A 7,283-nucleotide genomic window follows, 5' to 3' on the forward strand; every position below is an offset into this window, starting at 1 on the left:
GCTGCTGCTCCCGCAGGTTCTGGCTGCCCTAAGCTCTGGCTGGGGGCATGCAAGGCTCACCGACCGGCGGCTCGCCCATGTCTGGCACCGGCTGGCCAGGCTGAAGGGCCTCGGGGTGACGGCGCCTATGGTGGTGAAGGAGTTCATCCGGTGCCGCATTGCTCCGCTTCAGCGTCACCCCAACTGATGTCTAACTTCTCTGGCTACGGTGACCGCATGAGGCTTCAGGTGCCGGCTCTTGCCCCTGAGGCGCAGCACACGGTGCTCGAGCTCCTGACGGGTGACCCGACTCCAGCCAGCCTGCCGAAAGAAGGTTGTCTTCTATACTGCTGCTCGAACAAGGTGGAGTTCATGAATCAAATGCCTCCTTTCGACGAATGGGGACTACGCACGGTTGGCCTTGAAGGGCCTCACGAGAGCCCTGTCTTCGTGGCTTCCTTGCCCACCGCCGGTGCGGTGATCTCCCCGTAAGCGGGCACAGGGGTGCAACCACCGTCGGATGCTGGCGACGCGGCCGCCGAGGAACCGGTGCCGCTCGGGGCTCCTAAAGGGTCGTCCCCCGGGCTCCGAGAGAGCCGTCCTGAGGAAGCGGGCGGGGGGACGACGCAGTCCGATGCTCCTAAGGCTGAAGCCCCCGAGGCCCCGATGAGTCGCCACGAGGCGGGGGTGAAGGTCTCCACGTAGTCCAGCACCCCTGAGGTCACCTCCTCAGGAGCCACACCAGTCGCGCCCATCATTGGCGACCGCACCCAGGACTTCGGCCGGCTCCGACTGAACTTCGAAGCACTCCGCAAGAGGAAGGGGTCTCTGAGCTGCGGCGGTGATGCCTTCCGGCCAATGAAGCAGAGGAAGTACATCACTATTGACGAGTGAGTACCTTATCTTTGTAATTTCTTGAGCGCCGCTTCTCCTCCTGACCGTAGTTCGTTAGGGTCCCTCCTACTAGGGCGATGAAGTCTCCCGAGAAGCCGCCTCCGCCTGCCTCAGGCTGCCTGCTGACCCTGGGCGCCTCATGTTTGTCACATCCCTGGCTTGCTATGCACTTGGGCTAGCTTGGCTGTTGCATCATGTCTAAATTTCTTTTAAACTTGAAATGGGGATGACAAACCCTAGAAATAAATAAAATGCAATTAGGATAAAAAAATAAAAATATTTTCAATGAACCCAGAATGCCTTTAGAAAAGTTCATTATTTTTGTTAAAGGTGAAAACCCTTGCCAACAATGATGCACATATTTCTAGGCCATTCTGGATTTTTGAATTAAATCCTATTGTATTTGACTTTGGGCATTTAAATACTATAAATAATTTAAATGTTCAAATAAATGTTGGAAATTGTTAATGGTCACTGAAATAATTCAGAAAGCACCCATAATTGTTTCCAGGATTTTATGAAATGGTTTGGTATTATTACTAAATCAAAACAAATAGCAAAAAAACTAGAAAACAGAAAGAAATAGAAAACAGGAGAGAGAGAACCCACCTGGACTTACCTGGCGCCCACTTACCTGGCCCAGCTCCTCCAGCGGCCCAGCCCACCACCGCCTCCTTCTCTGTCGCCTTCCTCCTCTGCCAGGAGGATGAGCGCGTGCCGACGCGCGCACGGCCACCGCACGCCACCTCCTGCTTCCCCCGGCCTCCCTAGCGACGCCACGACGACGCCCCGTGTCCCCTCGCTCCTCTTCCTCTCTCGCTGCTCCCTCTCTCCTCCCCTGGCTCTCTTCCCTGAGCTCACCCGAACGGAGCCACCGCCGCCGACGAGCGTCGCCGTGGCCACAGCCACTGCCTCGCCTCGTCGTTGCGCCCAGAGGCTCCGCCTCGACCCCCTCTTCCTCTCCACCAACCCATGCCCCGCCGGACGCCCTGCATCGCCGCCCACGCCATCTTCCCCATCTCCGGCCGCCCGAGATCGCCGTCGTTGTTTCGTCGTCACCAAGCCATCCCCGAGCCCACTAGCCTGCTCTGCGAGTTCACCGTGAGCACCGGAATCTTTCCCCTCTCTCCCCTGCCTCGTTTGCATCGCGTAGCTATCGAATCCATCGGAGCCGAGAGCTCTTCGCCGCCGGCCATGTCGCCGCCGTAGCCACCGTTGCCAAGAGCTGCAACCGAGCACGCGGCCGTGCTCAGTGCAACCCCAGGAGGTCGTAACACCCCTCCTTGCCTCCTGTCGTGCTCCCTAACCCCGAAACCCAGTTCACCCGAACGCCGGCGCCGCCGTGAGCTTCATTCCGGTGAGCTCCGGCCACCCCAGCTCGAGCTGTTGCCACCCCCGGATGCGCCTCACTGCCAGCGTCCCGTAGACGCAAACCACGCGCAAAACCGAGCCCCGTAGCGGATTTCCGGCAAGCTTCCGCCGCGGCTTGAGGTCGCCGCCGGCCAAACTCCGGCGGGCCGATGTGGCCACTTAGTTAGGGGCTAATCACCCTATGAGCCACTGCCATGTGGGCCCCTGCGCTTAATTAGGATTAGTATATTTTTCTGTTAAATTAGTGTTAATACCGTGGACCCCACGTGCCAGTTTGACCTTGGCCAAGTCAACTTTGACCGGTCCCACATGTCATCCACCTAAACCAGCCTGAGACGCTGACCAGTGGGACCCAGGGTCAGGTTTGACCGGACCAGCCCCAGTTGACTTGATGATGTCACACTGACGTCATGCTGGCGCAATTAACAATTTTCTGGATTTAAAATAAATGCAGGAAATTCCAGAAAATTGTATAAACTTCTAAAAATCATAGAAATTCAACCGTAACTCCAAATTAAATAATTTATATATGAAAAATTATCAGAAAAATTCAAGGAATCCATCTGTACCATTTTCATGCATGTTAGAACAACTTATAGCTGCTGTTTAGCACAAATCAATTAAATGGCATTTAAATAACCATATATGGAGTTGGAATTTGAATCATGTATTCAAACCAACCTCATTTAAATCATAGCTAGGTGCATTAGCCCAAAACACATTCATATTGCCATGTCATAGCATGCATCATATTGTGCATTGCATTGATTGTGTTCTTTCTTGTTTGCCGGTGTTTGTCCCCTCTCGATAGACGTGACTCCGACGACGAGATCGATGACACCGATGAAGAACTATATTATCTTCAGAAGTGCCAGGCAAGCAAAACCCCCTTGTTCATTCCGATACAATCCTACTCTCTCGCTCCTGCTCTCTTTTACTGCATTAGGACAACAACGATTCATCTGTTACTTGCTGCGGTAGCTGAACCCCTTTATCCTTTGCATGACCTGTCATTGCCACAGTAAATAGATGAAACCCACTAGCATGAGTAGGAGTTGTTTGAGCCCTGTTGTGCCTACTCATTCATGCTTGTTTGTCATGCCTGCTACTGCTTAGAGTTGAGTCAGGTCTGATTCATCGGGGATGAATCAGAGGTGTGTGAACATGTCCTACTGTGTGTGAGCTAAGTGTGTGAATACGATTTGGTAAAGGTAGCGGTGAGAGGCCATGTAGGAGTACATGGTGGGTTGTCTCATTGCAGCCGTCCTCAGGAACTGAGTTCTGTGTTTGTGATCCATGATTCAGCTACTACCACGCATTGGGCCCGAAACCAATGGACCCTCTCGGCTTCTTGATCACCCTTGTCCTCTGTCCAGGAGTTGCAAGTAGTTTCTGGTGTTTGTAGTATGCTGGAGGCCGTGGGCAGCGCTGACCGGAGGGGTGGGCTGTGATGCGGTAGGCACGTGGCCGGTGTACCGGGCGCCCGTTTGGTGTCACGGAACCCTGTTCACATCGTTTGGGGCTGTGAGCGAAACTCCGGCCGGATCTCCTCATGGATGGAACCCGAATAGGCGATAAACCTGGACTAGAGACTTGAGTGTTTAGGCAGGCCGTGGCCGACACCCACGTTGGGCTTCCGCTTGAAGGTTGCCGAGTACATGTCGTGTAAACGGCGGTAAGTGGTGAGAGCGTGTGTGAAGAAGTACACCCCTGCAGGGTTAACATCATCTATTCGAATAGCCGTGTCCGCGGAAAAGGACTTCTGGGTTGCTTATATCAGTTCATAGACAAGTGAAAGTGGATACTCTAAAATGCGCAAGATAAGCGTGAGTGCTATGGATGGCGTTCTCGTAGGGAGACGGGAGCGGATCCATAGTGGTGTATTGATATGGTGAATATGTGGACTCGTGTGCGCCACCTCAAAGAGTTACTTGCAGTCGTAGTTCAGGATAGCCACCGAGTCAAAGCTGGCTTGCTGCAGTTAAACCCCACCATCCCCTTTGTTGATAATGGTGCATATGTAGTTAGTTCTGATGTAAGTCTTGCTGGGTACATTTGTACTCACGTTTGCCTAATTTATGTTTTTGCAGAGAGAGATTTCAGTCTCGCTAGTAGTTCTGCGTGGACTTCGACGTTTAGCTTGTTACCTCAGCTACGATCTTGTGCCCTCGGCAGGATCTGATAGATAGTCAGGCTTCTCAGCCTTTTTCATTTATAGATGTCTGTACTCAGACATGATAGCTTCCGCTTGTGCTTGATTTGTATGCTCTGAATGTTGGGTCATGAGACCCCTGTTTGTAATATCTCGCTCCTCGGAGCCTAATGAATAAATACTTGAGTTGTAGAGTCATGTTGTGATGCCATGTTGTATTTGCACATATCGAGCATATTGCGTGTATGTTATTGAAATGCTTGGTATGTGTGGGATCTGACTATCTAGTTGTTTATCCTTAGTAGCCTCTCTTACCGGGAAATGTCTCCTAGTGTTTCCACTGAGCCATGGTAGCTTGCTACTGCTCCGGAACACTTAGGCTGGCCGGCATGTGTCCTTCTTCGTTCCTGTGTCTGTCCCTTCGGGGAAATGTCACGCGATGAATACCGGAGTCCTGTTAGCCCGCTACAGCCCGGTTCACCGGAGTCCTGCTAGCCCAGTGCTACAGCCTGGATTCACTCGCTGATGACCGACACGTTCGTTGCTGGGTCATGTATGCCTGTCCCTGTAAGTTAGTGCCACTTTGGGTTCACGACTAGCCATGTCAGCCCGGGTTCTTTGTCATATGGATGCTAGCGACACTATCATATACGTGAGCCAAAAGGCGCAAACGGTCCCGGGCCAGGTAAGGTGGCACCCGTGGGAATACCGTGCGTGAGGCTGCAAAGTGATATGATGTGTTACATGCTAGATCGGTGTGACTCAGGATCGGCGTCCTGACAGCTTTGGTATCAGAGCTTGACTGCCTGTAGGATTACCAAGCCAAACTGGTCGAAGTTGAGTCTAGAAATTCTTTAGTTATATAAGGGAATTGATTGTGGGATGGAACGTAAGGCTCTTTTTACTCCTTATACCTTATGCCTTCTGATCTGAGTCATCTTATCTTTCCTGCGGGGTTAAGGAACTAGGCTATCTCCTCTTTCTATCAGGATCACGTGTTACTAATCTGTAGACTTGTAAGATTGTTGGACTTAAGCCTCGTTTCAGTTCCTATTACTTCCGTATGTTAATTGTTGATCTCGAAACCTTGGTATTGTGCTTCTGAGTGGCTATGCCACCATTTTTGTAGCATGTCTCAAATCTTTTTGAGCATTTATAGCCATTATGCTGTCCGAGTCATCCCAGGTTTCTAAACAGTCTGATGCATTTGCAAATCCGTTCTTCCCGTTCCCGATGTCCTTTTGGTCAGATTAATCACACAAATTAGTGAGTTGAGGTACTTTATTGCCTCAACATATATGTTGGAATAATTATTATGACCCTAGGTGTTTTAGGGAGTCACCTAGTAATCTAGCAACATTTTGTGTTCCCAGTGTGAAGATTCTGGCCTTTATTATCGAAAGCATCCTGTGATGCCATTTAGTTAGTAGGCATTCTATTCCTGGGTTCTTGAACCCGAGATTCACCCTACTTACATCATGTTGATAGTGTTGCTAGTTCCTTTAGGATATTAGTAACCTTTGCGATAGTCCTCAAGGTTCGTGGTACATCCTTCTTCCAATTACCATGAACCATTCTTGGCAGGAGTTCTTCTGAACCAAAAGATGACAACAAGAGTGCTCTCGATGAGCTCTCCATGCTATGTTGTGACTCTGCCAGCTCAACCTTTCTGCATGGGTTATCCGGAAGAATTATGTTGAACTTGGTTCGACATACTAATCTATGCATCCACAACTCAGGAAGTTATATGTTCCTTTGAGTTGTCCCTTTTTAGTTGTCTACTGACCTTCGTCTATCAATTGATAGTCAAGAGTATGCGTGCGTTCGTTTATCGATGCCTATTACTCTTGTGGTCCGTCAAGCCATTCTATCACGGAATGACTAGGAGAAACAAACTCCAGTACCTCTTCCATATCCAGGATTGGGTCAAAGAAGTTGTGCTCCGCAGATCAAATTGCTAATCCAGCTTTTGTTCTGCTCTACCTTGGAGTATTACCATCTTTTATATCGGGATTGTTATAGGAATCGCACACCATCCTATGAACTCTTGGTACAGTGATACTTCTTGCCATCATTGTTCATTCCTCGGTTCCTGTGTTATTGTAACCGGAATGCCGACAAATGAATCATGGCGTGTGAAATCAATACTGCTAGCAACTCTGTTGCTTGGTAGTTAAATGGACGATAACCTCATTCTTAGCGTGTTGATTATTGAATCGTCACCCTAAGACTGATTGTGCTGCCTAGTCCCTATTTCTGGTGCACTCCTCGACCAATGAGATAGGAATTATTTCAAGTCCTCACTCATTTGATCATATCGTCTTGCCCTCAAAAGCGAGATTGTTCTCGAGCTTAGTAACATACCGGTGGTTCGTGATTTTCTGAATGTCTTCTCGGAAGTATCACCAGGTCGTCACCTGACCGTTATGTTGAGCTCGTGATCAAGTTGGTTTCTTATGAACCACCTTCTCTCCAAGAATCGGTGTTAGATATCCCTGAGCTAGTTGGTTAAGCTAGACAACAACTTGGAGAGTTGGAAGATAAAAGCTTGTCTGACTTAGTTCGTTCCAAAGGGATATTCTTGTGTAGTGTGTGTTGAAGAAAGATGATATCTTCATCGATTGGTCCCTGTGATCAGTTGTTGGACCTATTGTCTTATCAATCCTTTGATTTGAGTGTGGGCCATCGTCAAGTCAAATCAGTACCAACGATGCTCGTAATGTTGTCTTACTCGTGGTTGATCCCTCGAGCATACACCATTATATCTTTTGGGTCTGACCAATGCTATCACTTGTTCACATAATTATGGAATTCCATTTACATGGAAATCTCGATGAGTTGTTGTTGAGCCCATCAGCAGCATTTTGTCTCTCCCATGAGTCATGTT

Source organism: Triticum aestivum, chromosome 2B (genome assembly GCF_018294505.1).
Source record: "Triticum aestivum cultivar Chinese Spring chromosome 2B, IWGSC CS RefSeq v2.1, whole genome shotgun sequence".
NCBI classification, from domain to species: domain Eukaryota; kingdom Viridiplantae; phylum Streptophyta; class Magnoliopsida; order Poales; family Poaceae; genus Triticum; species Triticum aestivum.